This window comes from Malurus melanocephalus, unplaced genomic scaffold, assembly GCF_030028575.1.
Source record: "Malurus melanocephalus ecotype Western Australia unplaced genomic scaffold, MMel_1.1 scaffold_167, whole genome shotgun sequence".
Classification (NCBI taxonomy): domain Eukaryota; kingdom Metazoa; phylum Chordata; class Aves; order Passeriformes; family Maluridae; genus Malurus; species Malurus melanocephalus.
In genome coordinates this window covers 1,047,730-1,065,748 of record NW_026623399.1, presented here as the reverse complement: position 1 = coordinate 1,065,748, position 18,019 = coordinate 1,047,730, and positions in this window count along the sequence as shown.

Sequence of the window (18,019 nt, the reverse complement as noted above, 5' to 3'; positions counted from 1 at the left end):
AAGCCTTCTGGATTTCTCTTACAGCCTTTGGCTGTCTAAACTCTTAGTTTTGATTCTGAGCTTTAAATTCTATTCTCAGACTAATTTTTTTCTTTTTTTTACTTAGGTGTTAGGGTATCTAATTTAGACCTGAGTGTTTGTTTGGAAACAGAGCTTGGTCTGCTATATTAAGAAATCAACTCTCAAACTAAAATAATACTTTTCCAGAAAGGTTAACCTATTGCTCAGTCCAATCTTAGTGACTGATTGATTACTCTTCCTATTTCTAAATGTATACAAACCCAGCATTTTTTATTATTTCTGGGTAAAATCAGCTGTCCAGTTCAGCTAACTTCCAGTGATACTGCTCACGTTCTTAAAAAGAAAGGTACCCAGGTAAGAGCTGTTTGGATTTCAGACTATCAGGCTTCTTGTAAACATACTATTCCCAGTTTGCAYTTCTGAAATTCTGAGTCTAATGTCTGCATTATGAAAAAAAAAAAAACCAAAAAAAAAACCCACAACAAAAAAACAACCAATTCCTTTTCCACAATCTCTATAGAGATAGTTAAAAAGATGTTATGTGGTGTAAGAGAGATACTCTTCCTGTCTCAAAGGAKCATATATTCCTGCCAGTAATATACTCTTAATTCCTTAACGATCWCTTCATTTTTAGGAGCTTAAACAGTGATTTACGGCTTCAAATTACTGAGCAGAAAACATAYCAAGCAATCAAAGCTGGAGTTGTTAATAAAGCATCTGAATGCAGTAGCTTTAATGCAACAGCTTTCCAGAAATTGCCATTGCAGCAAGATCTCTGCCCCTGAACTTGTGGCAATGTGACCTTACAGCCTTTTTCCTTTCTCCTTTTGCCCCAGGACTGGCTGCAGAAGTCAGACTCGAGGATCTTGGRGGTCTTTCCAACCTGAAYGATTCTGTGATTCTTTAATCTCCACAGAGCAGTAGCATCCGTCGTCCCTGTCATGACCTCATTTTGCCAGCCCTGCTCCCTGGAAAGGTGAGCTTCACACGAATGAAAACACAACTACATTCCCTGTTTGCTTCCAGAGAAGGTGGTATTACATCTCTTCTTTTTACAGCTCATGGGAAGCACACACCTGGGGTGAAACAACACCTTGAATTCCCAACTTTGCCTGGTAAACTGCACAAACGGCCACCAGCACACAGACTGGGTGACCTCTCACTTTCTCAAGCTGTCTCACTCATCATCAAGTACTCAAAATGCATTGGGAGAAGGATAAAAAATGTGAAAGGAGCTTTTGTGACTGGGATGCTAAGGAGCCATGGACCTTGGAGTGCAGTCCTTGCCTCAAAGATCARCTATTTATGCTGGGGAGTTTCATGTAAACTGCATAATCGTCCCCCTGAAGCAGAGATTCATGTGCAAGGCTAAAACAGGACACAGAGCTGTATCAGCCAAGTGCAGGCTGTTGTGCAGGTGATTAAAATGATGGAACAGCAYCAGGACTGGGATGTGCCCTCCCCGTTTTGGGGAAGAGCCATGACCACATCTCTCAGTAGGCAGATGTGTCATTCCAGCCTCACCCGGTGTTTTTAACAAAAATAATAGTAATAATGTGAGCTTTTGCTGCACTCCTCAAGGAATCCAGCTGAGGTAGCTGCAGAGGAATGTGTGACATTAATGACACCAAATGGGGGCCCTGGCTGAAGGCAGCTCCAAGCAGCTCTGCTCAGGATRTGCCGTGTCTCCCTCTTGGCAGCTTTAGACCAAGCACATCAATTTTAGGCTGCTCTGTTGTGCAGGTTATTTCCAACCCTAACAAAGCATAGCTTTAGAGAGGAGCAGACTGAAAGATATTATAGCACCCATTAGATGCCTGTGGGCTTGGGGTGGTGAGATGACAGAAGAGTTTATTGCTGCTGGAAAGGGGAGCCCCTGATCTCCCCATCCTCTGCTCCCAGTTACATCCTCCATCCGTGTGTTTCACGCCAGCTTTGCTGCCCATCAACCACCTTCACGAGGTAATTCTACAATTCTAACCCAATTACACAAGGTGGCAGAAAATGCAAAAACCCCAGATTGCAGCACCAGACTGGCACTGAGGAGCTCCCAGCTGCAGGGAGGGAGCCACAGAAAGGGAGGGGATGATAAAGCCACAGCCAGGAGTCAAAAGAGCCACTGCAGCTCCTTTTGTTAGGAATCTGATTGGGTTTCACTGAAATGCTTTGGAAGGGGTCAGCTCAGGTTTGGGCACACTGGACTTGCCTGTCTGTATGAAAGCAGCATTTCAGAGCTTACAGGAATGTGAGTATTAGCGAGGATTTTGTTAAGAAAGGGAATTACAAAATCATTATCTTTTTTGGACGTTCAGGGGATTACTTTCAAAAGGCCTTTTTTTTTTGTTGTTTTTTTATCTTTCATTTCAAAGTTTATTGAGCTTCATTAGTTGTTGTCCTGAAGCTGCCTGGTTTATCCCATATTGCAATACCTACCTTGTAAGTGCAGGTTGCATTACTAAAAATTTGTTCTGTGGAAGAGCAAAGCTTGAGCAACCACCACAAAATTAGAAGACCTATTCTTGACAGTTTTTATTTAAAGATGATCTTATCCCACAGGAGTCTCTCAAGGCAAGCCATTAGCTCAGTTTTAGCTCATTTCTTCTTTGAACCTCAGTGTATGATTTTTCTCACATCACTTCCTGACTCTTATTAAGCATTTTCTAAAGTCTGTTGTCGTGAATAGGAAAATGAACACAACCAGTTACTGGATCAGGTTTTACAATAAAACTGTTGTGAYTTTCCAGAGTATTCCAAGAATGAACTCTGGTTCTGCAGTTCATTAACTATCCTGTTGCTAAAGAAGCATCAGGGCAAATCCAGATCCTTTCAGGACAACAGGTTGCCTGGAGTGAGACTGAAAAATTTATCTCACAAGTTGTAATTCCATCCTTCAAATGTACCTCRAAGTATAACCAAGAAGCAGGTGCCTTGCAAGGAACTTCACAGTTCAGTACAGATAGAAAAGGTAAATTTAGGCAGATTACAAATGATTTGTCATTGCATTATGTTAAACTATAGTCATTTTCATATTTCAGAATTGTAAAATTCCTATTTCCTCTGCATTTGAGCTCAGTTCCAGCTTTTTCATGCGGTATTTATGGAGTGGGAAAGAGGGAATATTGACTTCTGTGAAATCGGCCACAGAAGCTGAATCTCCTGAATGTGAGTCACATCAATGTAAYGGGGTGCAGGCTGCATTACTTTATTTTTACTCCAAAGAGGATTCAAGATGCCAGYGAATCCTCAGAAACTCTGCTTTCTCACTATATCCATTCCTTGTTTTCTGGAAGTAGTGCTAAAAGTTAGATTAGAATGAAACTGGAACTCAAATTAGGGACAGTGCTGGATCCTGAAGGCACCRACACACGCTCACCACTGAGGTGTTGTGTTTTATTTGCTGATTGCAGGAGTGTTATTAAAGCTTTGGTGTGCACTGACAATCACCAGCAGCAGAGATAACAAAACCTTCTTTGTGAACTCGTGTTAATATAAAGCTCATCCGAGTTAGAACTCAACAGAAACGCTGCTCTTGGAGATACCATTGGCATATCAGCACACGCTGTAATCACACAACTTGATAATATTTCTGCAGCATTTTCAGAGGGCAGGAGGGGATAAAAAGACTCTTAATGAACATCTATGAAACCACGCTCATACATCACCCGCATAACATTTTAAATAGCTCCTTTGGAGTTTGATCTTCTACCACTAAAGTCAACGGATWTTTTTTTCCTGTTCATTTAGGTAGGATCAAATTCAAAGCCTTAATGTCCCACTGTGTCACTTTGGGGAAAATCTCTCCTTATTATAAGAGAGTCTTGTAATTTGGTTTCCAGCTGTAGGAGATTACTTCTTTCCTTTTCCCTTTGTATGCACTTTATGACAGAAATAAAACACTGCACAATCACAGTGCAAAACAGAAGCCCCAAGGGCATCCTAAAGACACCAGTGGCTCCTTAGGAAATCTTTAAAATCTCCAAAGCCACTGTGATTGCTTTGTACTGCTTACTAAAGACACTTTCCCACAACTGGTAAATAATGTGATATTTTGAAGGGTGTTGAAAATGCTTACAGAAGGTCAGTTGTGTGTGCTCACCCAGAGTCAGTTGTTATATTGCAACTGGGAAATAGTGGAAATATTACATCTTTAATAGCCAATGCTTCATGAAGGGATGACAAGTGGATGTGTTGTCCCACTGTCTGGCTCAAAAACCTTTCTTCATATGTGTTTTCCTTGGTTTACTTGTAATCTTTAGTAGGAGCCCATCTGGAGGGGAAAAAAGAAAACGGAAAAAAACATTCTGCAAATATTCAGAGCTGTACAGAAAAGCTCAGGAAAAAAAATAAACAAACAAAAAAAAAACCAAAAAAACAAGGTAAAACAAAGCAGACCRAAATGCTGGAGGCCTTCTCCTCCCTTTTGTGGGGCAGCAGAGGGCTGAGTGGATGTTCTGTGCAGCCCTGGCAGCGCGGGGGATGCGGGCACCGTGGCTTTCCAACACGGGAGCTGCACCGAGCCAGGTAAATCATGCATCAAACCAGCATCTGCAGGAACAGATTGGCCAAATCCTACGGATATCACAGAGCCTGCACAGAGCTGCTGCGTCCCGACAATAGCTCCTCCCTCCTCTTAGCCCTGGCACCAGAGCTGGCACTGCCACCCTGGATTTTCCTCCCCACCACACGGGTCATTATAAAAAAAGGACAAACCCAAAATTGTACAGACAAACTTGGCAGTCTCCACTGCTCACTTTCCCTCAGACCCTTCTTGTTACCCATTATGATAGCAGAATACACTGTGTAGAACTCCCATTTTTCTTCTTACACASGAAAATTTTGCCTGCAAAACTCATTTTCAGCATATTCTGTAGCCTTTAAAAAAGGAATGTTTGTTGAACATTGTTCTAACAAGCAGTGTACATAAAGCATATGTATTTGACAGGAAAAATAATCTCTTCTTTCCAATCAGAGACAGTTTGCATATCTTATGTTACATGACATCTCAGAAAAAAAAAAAAAGCATTCTGCTCTTTTACTGCATTCACTTTGGTGAGATGGAAGGCACGGATTGCATATGATATTAGCAAGTCAAGATGGGCTCAAACTGAGGTATGTGCATATGCTGGGGTTTGAAAGGTATATAAAAAGCCAGGCTGGGGACACACAGAAAAAAAAATGGGAGAGAAAAAAAAAAAAGGAACAGAAATGATTCAAAGGATTCATTTCTCTTTTAGATAGTTCTGGGGTAATCTTCATTTTGTAGCATGAAAATGCAGAACTRAAGGRCTCAACCTGCTTCCAGTAAGGGCACAATTCAAGTTCACTCTCTAAACTTTGTACAGGTTTTAATGGGAGCAGTAAAACATAAGCAAATGGAACTGTGAATATCGTGTCCCTGGATAACACCTGCAATAACTTGGGAGTTTTACTGAAGGGAGGAGAATAAAAAGGAGGATTAACTGATCAGTCAGTGGCCAAGAAATACACTCTTGGAAAGAAATAGGTTATATTGATATTTAGGTCCAACATCTCTGGTGTTCAAACTCAGTTTAATCACATAAAYTCTCTTTCTGCTCTTGCCTCTGCTTTCTGTCAAACCTAAGCTGTGCAGTTCTACTCTGCAGAGGAAGGTCCAGAAACTGAGTGAGGGGTACCCAGCCCCTGTGCATCACCAGTGGCAGTGCCCAGCCCTGGGGATCCCTGTGACCTGCAGGATGCTCTCACAGGGGACAGACTGTAAAACCACCCTGGGTGAGCAGGGAGCTGATGGCCCTGAGGACCCTCCCTGTTAGAAGCTCCAATTCCTTGCAGCACTGAGGTTTCCCTCACTGAGGGGATGCTGTTTCTGAAACGACACAAACTCAGATGTTGCASTGTCAGGCAGCAGGGAATGGCATGGTCTGGATGGATTCTGTCGGTGTTTTGGATGGACACCAGAATGTGGCTGCTGGGATAAATCCAGTTAATCCACATAATCCAGTCACTGCTCTCAGGTAACTAAGTGTCCTCAACTGATAAATCTGCATTCCTACCCTGTCACCAACAATGTCCAAGGTACAGAACTCATCTCCTTCASCTAGATGGATTTACACAGTTCATGTCACACAGTTGTTTTCTTTCCCCATGAGCTTTATTCTTAGGGGAGATCTAAGATTCCGTCCATTCCTTGATGCTCATGATACAAAATATTTAGGGCTTTTACCTGCTCTGTCTCATCTTTCCAGCCCATGCTCAGAGTGCAGGCAGTGTCAGCCTGAGAATCTGTCCTGCTGTGGCACAACATTTATTAATGTGATGGGCCTTTGGGACAGGCAGCAGGAATGACATCTCTAATGGCAGCAAAACGTTTAAAAGCAAAGGAGARGAGCTGGGAGAGGGGATAGCAGTCAGCTTGGCTGTTCAGGTGGACTGGGGGTGGTTGGGCTCTGCTGGAAAAATTGCACAGTTTTGGTCTTAATGAGAAAAATGGCAGCACAGATCTCCTGGTGGGTTTTACCCCCCTCCAAATTGTGATTGCCCAAGGGCAACACAGCCCAGGTTGTGCTCACCTTCATCCTGCCCTTGGCTCTGGGGGTGTAACAGGGGGCACAGAGGCATCAGCTGCGAGTGCACCCTGGGTTTCTTGGCTCTGCTGTGCCTTTATCCTCTGCTTTTTGCCAGAGGCGCTTTTAAGAAAGAGACACTTAGGGAAAAACTGCATCAACTAAGTATGTTTAAATCAAAAACTCCAAAGGACAAAATATTTCCTGAGGAAAGTGCTCAGTTTGCCAAGCAATAATGAATTCACCCAAGCAAACCTCTGCAGATACTGTCTCACTGGTGCTCTGCATTGCCTCCCGCTGATCCTGATGTTACCAGCAAAGATGCTTTAAAAAGAAAGGCTTTCAAAATGTATACCCCTACATATTCTGTTTTGGTTTTATTTAGGAGAGAAAATGGTTGTGRCTGCTTGTTTGTTATCAAATTCGCTTTAAGTGGATTTACATAATAAGGGCAGTTTAAATGAATGAATTGTTCCACAAAGAATCCAAGGTTAAGAATTACTTAGTTGATCTGAGCAAGTCACAGTTAATTGCCCCCAAAGGAGTGCCTATRCCTCTCTTAACATTAGCAAAGTCTACAGCCACCTGCAGCCTGGCTGGCTGAGCTTGCCTCGCAGGGATGGGATAAACTTTGTGGAGGAAGGGCTATGGAACATACTTCATTATTCTCCACTGCTCAAAAAGTACAGGTTGGCTGAGAAAAGGTAATTATTGCTTTCCCTGTGGTGCTGAAAGAATGCTTAAACCCTTTAAGAGTCCTTTGAAATTCCCAATTAATCCTTAAAAAAAAAATTTTATCCTTTAAGGAGCTCCAAAATTATTTCTTAGTCTAACAGACAAGAACTTGCCAAGTGAAATGTGATTTCTATTTTTCTTTTTTGCTGGTCTGCTTAGTTACAGGTCCCTCTCTTGGACCTGCTGCATCTTGGAGCATTTGGCACAGGATTTCCTCCAAGCTCTGCCTGTTTCTTGTAAACTGTGACCCTCCAGCTGGAGCAGGGGGAAGAAGAAATGGAGACTCTCCAGGAGCAGCGTGACCTTCCTGGTCACACTGGCAGGTGTTTTGCAGGTGCTGGTAGCTTGGCTGCATATTTTATTCGCATCAGTTTCTTTTTAAAAGCAGCAATAGTTAAATCAGGAGGTAGAGGAGACTGTTTCTTCAGAGATGCTAATGCCTTAATCAAGTGAGGCTGTGAGGTATTAACTGCTTTTGAGGATCTGTTCCCTTCATGTAGACACCTGGCTCAGACAAAGGAGGCCGAGCAACACAGAAAATATGTAACAGCACAAGCATAATTAGTGAGTGATGTTTTCCAAGGGCACACTGTGAAAAAAAGGTAAAAATATTATAAGCTTTCCTATTTTTCAGAAAGCTGTATTTTACTGTGGCTGTTACTGGCAGAACCAATGCCTCATTGATTTAAAAAAAAAAAATAGCCAGCTAAAAGTACAGAACTTTATGCTGTGAAGTTTAAAATGGTATTCAGAGAGGTTTGGTATCATGTTAGGTTAGTTGCCACTATTTTTCACCCCCTCCCTGTTATGTTATTCTTGATTTTCTTTTTGTTGTTGTTTTAAATATAATAAGGGATAACTCTCATTGCCAAACACTCTATTGGCAGAGTTTTGGTTTGGAGTCTTGTTGTATACTTTATTTAGAGCTGCAGAGTGGCTGCTGGGTTTGGGATATGTGAGGGGGAATCAGCTCCCTAAAAGCACAAGGGGGAACAGAGGCTGCTCCAGATCATGCAGACTTTTGGGACAGAGCCAGAGTTACAAGCCACTTTTTCCCAGTCCAACATGTTCATATTTTCCTTATCACTTGTCAGAGGAGTCAGAACTGAGGCTTTCTTTTCCTTTTTATAAAAGAGAAAACGTTGAATAAGACAAAGGTGAAATAATCTAATTCAAGAGTGAGGAGAACTTCCTTTATGCAATTCTGCCTCCATTATCACAATTCAGTGTCGGCCACTGACAGCTGAATTGCAACCCTGACACCTGGTATGCAGTTTATGAACAGGCAGAAACTCTTTCCTTCAACATTTGTGGCTTAGTAGGGTGAAAATCTCACCTAAATGCACACAGGAATAGAGAATATTCTAAATAAATGAGAAAATAGGCTGCTTAGGCTTGAGAAGAGTGAACATCATCTTCTCCAGTTTTGATTAAGGGAAGTCATGTGTCTCTCTGGTAGCATCATTTCAATGGCTGCTTTAGACTAGAATTTAATTAATTTATWCCAGCTCCTCTGACTCTTCAATGTCTTGCCAGACATGGGACACCTTAGGACAAAACCAGTCACTGCAATTCTACCTCTCTTCACTCAGTCTAGGTTTCCCTAAGAGGAACTCCTTTCATTTTTAAAATTCACATTGATTTTTTTCTCTCTAATTTCCTTTCTTTCTCTTGACATGTTTGGAGTACAGTTGCTCCCCCTCCATCTGCTTGCATTTCTTTCCCCATTTCTGAGGTTCTTGTGCTTTTGACTCCACTTGCTCTGTTTCTGAGGTCATAGCATAGCATGGCAGTGCATTACTTCTTTTTATTCTATTTATTGGAGGTGCTGTGCACACAGCACTGTATTAGAGATGCACAGCAGCAACTTGATATTAAAGCTCAGTATTTTTCCTGGATATGAACACCTTTTGTTGTGAGAAGCAATCAACTCCAGGCTTAAACAGAACATCCAAGGTCCCTTCCCATGGCAGTGGTGTGCCTGGTGAGTTTTGTGAAGTAGTTTCTCTGTTTCTTTAGGGTTTTTCTTTTAAAGCATCCATTAAAAGGCTGTGCAGAGTCCCTTTTARACAAAGGAATTCTAAACCCAAGGAATTTCAAGCAACATCTGGGATTTTTTGGGAATGCACAAAAGGGGTGATGTTTTAATGAGTGAGGTTCCAGCTAATGTGATGAAAGGAACAGTTGTTGATACAAGGTCAATTGAGTGTCAAAACAGGAATTGTTCAGTGTTGGTTTCAATATATCATTATGTCAACTTGCAGGTTGCAAGAGGTGATTCTTTGATTCTTCCTCTCCTGGTTTTCAGTGGGCTGACAACAAAAAATGTTTCTTTGTTCATGCCCACTTTGCACAATGGTTTTGCCCATTTTTCCCAGGATGTGGTTTCTTGGGGAGCTGGGGTTAACCTCAGTCGTGCATCCCCTGAAAGGGTCAGGAATTCAATGCACTCCTGCTCCATCCCTTTTCCATTTTCTTTTCTTGTACCTGCTCTAGGCTACCTGGGGTCGCTGATACAAAGGAATATTACCTGACTTTTGTGGGATTGGATGYTGACTTATTTATCTTGTCTGTCTTGCTGACTGTGTAGCAGCCCAGGATCAGGAAAGCACAGAGTGTGTCTGGTGGGAAGGACTGAGCAAGAATACACAGCCATGAAATGGAATAGTCAGAAATTAATTCTTTTCTGTGCTTCCTCCTAGACTTAATTACTCTAATTATCTACGTTGGTCTAAACTTGAAAGATTCATAAACCAGTCCTGTTGAAAACAAATTAAACTCTGAGATAGAATTTAACTTCTTGATCTGTTTTGCTTCTTTTATTACTGCATTTGGGGTAGTTCTCAGCTCCTTAGATTGCCCTCTTTCTTAAGAAAATATTTAAAAGTCCATAAAGGATAGTCTTCCTTGGGAATATTAAATATGGACCATTCCTAATGCCATCAGAGAAGAGAATTGATTGCAGCTGTCACTTTTAAAAAAGTATAAGAAAAAGGCAAAATATTATAAGTGGTTTAGTTACTCCTTATATTTACAAGCTGCAGTACAGAAGTGTGCTGAGATACTTTGAAAGCAATATTTACCAGGCATACTCTTTTGTCTCACAGTGAATGTGACTGAAGAGCTTGGTCCTGAACCCTTAATTTTAGCTCTAGTTTCTTCATGGGTTTTTTAATTTAAAGGAGTTATTTTGAACCAGAAACTATTCAAAATCTATTGAACTATTCCACATTGCTTGCGTGTAAAAGGGAAGAGGGGTGGCAAAATGTGTGAGAGTTCCTACTCTCACTAAAGTCTCCCAAAAAATTGGTTTCCTAGAAATATCCACAAGAAAATGAGTGATACGTCTGAAGGGTCAAATGGTTCATCAGGAATGACATCTAGTTTGGCTGTAAAAAATAAAATTAGGGTGAATTTGTAACAGAGATATAAGAACAACCTGAGAAACCACAAAGGAAAAACCATTCCTTGTCTTTATAATCAGCCTCTGACTCATCAAAGCATCAGCAAAGCTCATGYTGGTGACATGAGCTCTGGTGAAGGTTTATTTGCTTCTCTTTGGCATAACTTCAGGGATAGCAAGTCTTTGTACGAAAGTGTCCAGCACTGCAATTGGAAAAGCAAGCGTGGGCCTGACTTGGCGACACAGATGTTTATTTCCAATCCTCTTCTCGTTCTTCGTGCAGAATGGTTTATTGATTGTGTCAAGATAGGCTTGAAATGCCCCTGCAAGGCTACAATTGTACACCACTGGTGTGCTCAGTGAACCAAGCCTTGCTGTTTGACCACTAACGTGGATATGAGAATTAATGGAGAATTTTGATAATCAGAGCAACTTCTTATGGGCCAGAAAATGCTGACTTGGAATGAGTCTGTTTGGATGCATCTAATTTCTGTCTTGTGGCAACCACAGAGCAGAAAGAGGGAGTTAATTAAGCCAGCCAGTTGATAAACTAACTTTTCTGGCAGAAACTCACGTGTCTAGAAAAGCAGTGTGGGTCAGCTCACCATAACTGGCTGTTAGCCAGCGGAAATGCACCCACTTGTCTTGACTTCATAATACAAATATTTCATGTTAGATCTCTTTGGTGAAATGGCTTCTTTGAAACCTGAGCCACCTGTTGTTCTGGTTTTGATCACTTGAGTCTTTGGRAAGGAGATCAATTTCCTGCATAAATCCATTCTGCATCAAGAGGGATAACTTGTGTACCTGCTCAAAGGCYGCAGTACTGCATGGTGCCCCTGTGAACATGAATATACAAATGCACAAAGGGTTTTTGGGTTTGTRTAAAATACCCAAATAACACTCCAGAGTTTGCTTAAGGATTTCTTGTTGCTCTCCTCTGTAATTTTATTCAGGATGTGTTTACTACAGTTACTGGATTATGACCCATATGTATATGTTTATTTGGAATTCCATTTCAGTCTACTCCAGATCCTATTAGCATAAAAAGATCCCCAGAGCTTGCTAGTGTAGTTCATGGCATGTAAATTAGCTAACACTGCAATTCTGTCAAAACTCCTARTATCTTACCACCGTGAACTTTATTACACATGCCAGCTTTCTTTCAGCATTTAAATTCTTTGATTTGCTTATGTCCAGGACAAGGATTATGCATCAGCCATTTTTCCCAAAGTCATTAATCAAGGATCATTGACTCTCTAAATGGGTCTGAAGTTTAGAGATTTCTAAACTATGATTTTCTGTTTGCACATACAAATGTTCTGTGTCAATCYCTGGCTGACTGGAGCCATTCAGCACTTTGGTTTGTGTATGGCTTTAACAGGTGAGAAAGAGCCATTTTGGGTTTTCCAGCCATTTAAATATATATATATAGCCATTAAATATATATATATAAAAATTAACTCCCAAGGTGAAAGCTGTGTTTTCAAATAGGTGAAGCTTTGAAGGAAAAATAACTTTCTGAACAAGTCCAAGAGTAGGACAGATGAGATGTGAGTGAATCCCCAAGCAAATGGCAAATYTGGCTGAGGGTGATACCCCCTCAACCCGAAATTTGTACCTTTGAAAACAATCCTGATCATATGGATATGGATTAAAACTAGGCCTCTGCCTGCTTTAGATTAAACAGGAGTCTAAAGCTTGKCTGCTCAATTCAGAACAGAAAAGGGGTTTTATGATTACATTGGACTGAGCATATTAAAGAAGACTGGTTGTATTTCCCATCTGAATCCTKCTAAACTTTTGATTTTATTTGGGCTTTGAAGTGTGCCTTCATTTAGCTCAGCCTCGTTAAGGTAGAAACAAATACCTTATGGAGTTTTCAGGTATTTTGATATTAAGAAAGAAAATATTGGAGGTTATGGGGTTTGTAGGGACCTTCCTTGATGTGAGGATATTTCAGGAGCTGATTTCGCAGATGGAAATGGAAGAAATACTTTCCAGTGTCTGGTGTATAACCATCAACACCCAGGGGAGTAGAAAAGGTGGTTGAACTCTGAAATTCCTGAGGGGCTTCAGAAAATCCCTGAACTAATTTCTGCCAKACTTGCCACACAGCCACTCCTCTATAGCCATAAATAATTTACGTAATCTGCTTAGAAAAAGCATTTTGAGGAATTTGTCAGGGTTGRGCGTAGAGCTTTGTTTTCAGCTATAACATTCTCAGTTGCTGCAGGCAGTTCTGCTTGATGCAAAGCTTTTAGATTAAATGATTTTTGTGTCTGTTCTGGCTCAGGTRACACAGCCAAGGTGCAACTCCAAGGCTGGACTTGTCATCTCCTGGGCTTCCTGAGAGATGCTTATGCTGGAATCTGGCAATATATTCAGTCACTGTAAAATACAGAGTGTGTATTGGCTGGGGTTAACTTGGTTTTCAGCATCTCATAGATAAGAGTGAGAACAGAGAAAGTTTAGGAGGGAGGAATTCTTGTTGTATTTGTAAAATATATTGGGGSATTGTAAGCAATAGCATAGATAACTTGGGTTTGAACCCTGAAATGGCAACTTTCATTGTATATCTATATTATGGATGAAGCACATGACTCTCTCCCTATTCAGTCTGAAATTTGCTTTATTTCTCAGTGTTTTKTTGTTCAACACTCAAAATTTGAGTTGACGTAACAGCAAACAATATCTGTGTATTTTATTTATTGCATTCCAGGCAAGAGGAGGGGAAARCAGTGCAGGGCTGAGAATGAAACASRCAAATAGAACAGAAGAAATATGAAATAGCTTTGATAGCTGCTCACCCAACAGATGTAAACCATCATGCACTGAGGGCTGCTATCTCAACAATTGTATGATTTATGCACTGTGCAATGGTTTATGATTTAAAGTTTTCACAAGCCTGTCTTAAAATCTTTTCAATCTTTCTGTCCCTTGGTGTAACTTTAAAAAAAACTTCCTGACAGCACATGGTACCTTTTGACATATGACCAGCTAAACCATCCAGCCCTCAAAGAAAGAGATATTAAATGAGCAATGTGAAAAATGGTTCTGGAGGTTTGCAATGTACTGGTGTAAATTGGGTCAGCCCATTATGGCTTGTAAATTCAAAGCAACCCACAAGCTTTGACTCCTCAGGAAACAAGAACTTGAACCGAAATAAATTATTCAGGATGCATCCCATGCTTATCTTTATGTACATAATTTTCCCTGTCCAAATAATTTAACAATTTAAAAGCCACGCTTGTATTGCTGTTTTTAGGAGATTTTTTTTTCCCCCTTGGTGTACCAGTTAACCTGCTGTGCTTTTGATGAGTTTATCCCAATAATTTATATACATGTCTATAAAAATGGATTTAGTCATGTTTACTGCTGTGTGCTTCCCGCTCAGGTAGCTGTCATAAAATTGGAGGCAGTTCAGTATTTTTGTGAACCTACCAAATATTACCATTATTATCAACTTGTCCTCATCTTCTATGACCTTACAGCAAGAATTATTTAAACACAGGGCARCYCCCMTCCAAAATCCAGTTACTATTCCACRGTGCTTCACGGYRGGTGAATTATGATGAGTTTGGAAGGGGAATGGTGAAGTATTTTTCCAGGCTTTTCCAAAGTGCTTCTCCCAAGAGTAAAGGCGTTAAGGTGCTCGTTTGGAAAACCCAAGGGGTGGAAGCCAATGTTGTGGAGCAGATGGGGAAAGGCTGAGCCCCTGACATGGCAGGAAGGATATTAGAGTAGATGTTCTTTTCCTAAGGGCTGTGGAAGTAGGTAAAGCAGCTTGTTTGGTGTTTTTAGGAAAGGATGCTTAGAGGGGAGCAGTGTTCTGAGATTAATGGGGTTGTAAAATGTCTTTACAGCACTGTGGCTGTAGATCAGTGGAGCAGGAGTGCTTTGGGGTTGCAGGAGGGATGTGCTGTACCTGGGGCTCTAGAGCTGGGAGCACGGCCTTAGGGTAAGAGAAAAAGTCACATCCCCAAAATATCCTGTGGGTTAGTTCTGAGAACTTAAAATTATTTATAGCTGCTTGTCTATAACTGGTGCCTAAGCACCATATGAGATTGAATAGAATTGWRTWTKYGTCCCAAATTRTTTTYRGGAAATACTAGGCTGTCTTCCATTKTCATCCCAAGCATCTTTTGAGAATAAAACTTTTTTCAGAGTCCTAACGTGCAGAATGGGCTCTCTGCCTTGGTGCAAGTCACCCACCATGCTGGGTTCAGCAGTTCCCATTTCTGCCAGGCATCCCTGCCATCTGCAATGGGCAGGAAAATAACTGCTTGCATTTTGTAAATCCCTTCTTTTATTCTTTAAAACTCTTTTTAACCATTTGTCTGATACTGTTAGTGAGCAAAGACTGCAGTCAGTAAAGTAAATCAAATAAAATGTGGTGCTTTAATATTCTCCCTATCTATAGAGAATGCTATAAAGTAATTTTTTTTGTGCATGATAGATGATAAATCTGAATATCTGTATTCCCCTCTAYCTTCAGTGTTTACAATAATTGTACCATTATTAATAAGTAACAGCTTATATTATGTGTACTCAGGATTTCTTAAAAAATTGGAAAACTGATGCAAGTATAAGATTTGCTAAAAATGATTAGCTGGAAATAGCACMGGTACCTGGGATGGGAGAAGGGACTGTGGCTATGGGCCGATTTTGAATAGCAAATAGTGTTTTTTAAAAGGACTTTCTAAATCAAAATGTGAATATCTCAGCAAGGGATGGAGTGAGAAGTTGGGGAAATTCAATACCTGTGTAGTTAATAGCTGAGAGAAACTTCAGAAAAATATTCAGTGCTGGCTCTGAATAGGAAGAAAGGATATTTGTCCTATCACTAAAATAACAAATTTTTTTTTGCCTTGTATTTTCTAAATATGGTTTCACTTCAGGAATAATATGGCTGTAACAATCAAAGGATGGCTCTTTCCTTGTGGAATAGGGTGGCTTGATATTGTGTCTAATTCTAGATGTTTTCAACCAATATTTAACATCTGGTTATCTAAGCCTGCTGCAGTAGATCAAAGGAAACACTGAACATCTAAATGAAACACTTACAGAACAATAGCAAAAATAAATCCAGAGGTAAATGAATCTAAGATGGCATCTTTCTGCTTTAGAAAGGAATCGGGAAAATATCAGTTTAATGAAATACCACGAGAGTGCTGAAAAGCACCCTCCCTTAGAATCAATGCTGTCTGTCTGTAACCCCACCGACACTTCTTCAGCAGCAAACATTTTCCAGAGTGGGTGAGGAGCTGATTAACAGTGCAGGTTTATAGAGACAAGCTCATGTCAATTAAGCCCCAGGAGGGACCATCAATTAGTGTCAGTCAGGAAACCCTTTTACCACTTACATTAACATAATGAAGAATGGTGCTCAGTCATTCAAGGTTCAAGAAACTTTTGCTGTCCAAAAAGACATTATTTTTCAATAAAAATCTTACAGCCAAAAAACCCCCACCCTAATTCTTGAAAAATAGTCATAGAAAAGTCAGCTTTCTTCACTTTCTTTGTTGAACTACTATTTTTTTTTTCTAAATTATTTTTTATTTTTCTCATCTAAGAGGGTTTTCAAGAAACCTTGGCCAAGTTCTTAAAGTTTTTAACTTGGTTCCACAAGGTATAATGAGGTGGGGGAAGTCACTATGGTGACAGGATTAAAGCAAATAACCTGGCAAGATGAAAAAAATTAKACCAAGCCCTCAGCACCTGCATTTAACTAAATTAAAATTCAGTGTTTCATAAACAAACAACCAAAACCTCYAGTGATTCTTGTTTCAACATCCTCCCAGTTTCTGGCTTTTGCCCATGGAACGGAATAATGATGAAGATCCGTTTTAAGTAGGAAGATGATAAGGAGTTACTAGACTTGTTGCTTCCGAAYAGACTAAGTGTTTCAAGATTTTGCTTGAGAAGTCCATGATGTATTTTTAATTTATGTGCAATATTGAGAGATGTAGCTGTCAAACTCACATCCTCCCCTACAAATCACATGCACCGGGGGATTGCTTTAAAAATCAGATGATCGCCAAACAGACAGTGAGGATGGATTTGTGTTTCCTTTCCGATGCAGCAATCGGGTAAAACCTTGGCAATGTTGTGTGAAATTAGTCCCAAGGTGACAGTGAAGAGAGGTGAGAAGTGCAGGAGGAAYGAGGCCCTTTGAAAGTTCTTGGAAATGGAAATTGTACTTTTTAAAGTGTTAATTTTGGCTTTCCGCTGCCACTGTTTACTCCTGGAAGATTCTGTGCTGATTTCCGCTTTGAAATCTCCTTTTCTGGTTCAGGAGTCCACAAGGCTCCGTTCGCATCTCCCATCGCCGCCCCACGGTTCGGGGCCCTGGGAGATTCTGGAGCTTCCCGGATCCCCCGCATCCCCTGGATGCGGCTCCTTTCCAGAAGTGCATTGGAGAAACTTCACTTTTTTTTCTTTCCCAAAAGGCWTTTTTATTCCAAAGCTAGCCTTGAGGGCATATATTACTGTATACTCACTGCTGAGGCTACATGGATTTTCTTTCTTTTTTGGGGCAGATATTATGTTTTCTGTTTCTTTGGGGACACTTTATTTTTAGAATATCTATCATTTTATTGAACTGTGTTGCATTGAAGATGTTTACCTTATGTATATTGCATCCCATGCTGCAGCCTGTGGCTAAGGCACATATTAGTAAGCATATTGCTATTGATTTTTCTTTGTCCCCATTTTTCTGTGTGCATAAGAAGTTGAAATATTTATTTGGAATGTGTCCCTCGCAGTGATCTGTTTGTGACTTTTGCAGTTTGTGAAAACTGATTGTGTTGTTAAGGCATGGAGAAAGTGATTTTTTTTTTTTCATTAGTTCAGTGAGATGCWGAGTCCCAGGAATTGGTGGGAGTGAGGATTTGGTACAAGAGAAAATGTCTGAATATTGGSTGTGGGAAATAGTTCATAAACGTTCCTTATTTATAGTGCTATATCCTCTCATTGGATCATTGGAGTGGTTTGGGTTGAAAAGGACCTTAAAGAACATCTCATTCCAACCCCTCTGAAGGAAGGGAAACTYTYCACTAGGCCASGTTGCTYRGAKTAGAATCCAAATATTCCTAATATTGCATTGAAATCCCCTACAGAGCAAAGGGGAGAGTGTGTATATAGTCTGTGTATATAAATATATATAAATATATATATYTCTGCAGCCCAMCCCCACTCTGGCATGAAAGGGAAGCTCCTCACCAGCAGATAGTAATCAGATTTTTKCCTGGATATAGATAGTTCTGTGCAACTTTTGCACCCAAAACGTCCAAGCCTGAGTTTACCATTAGTTCAC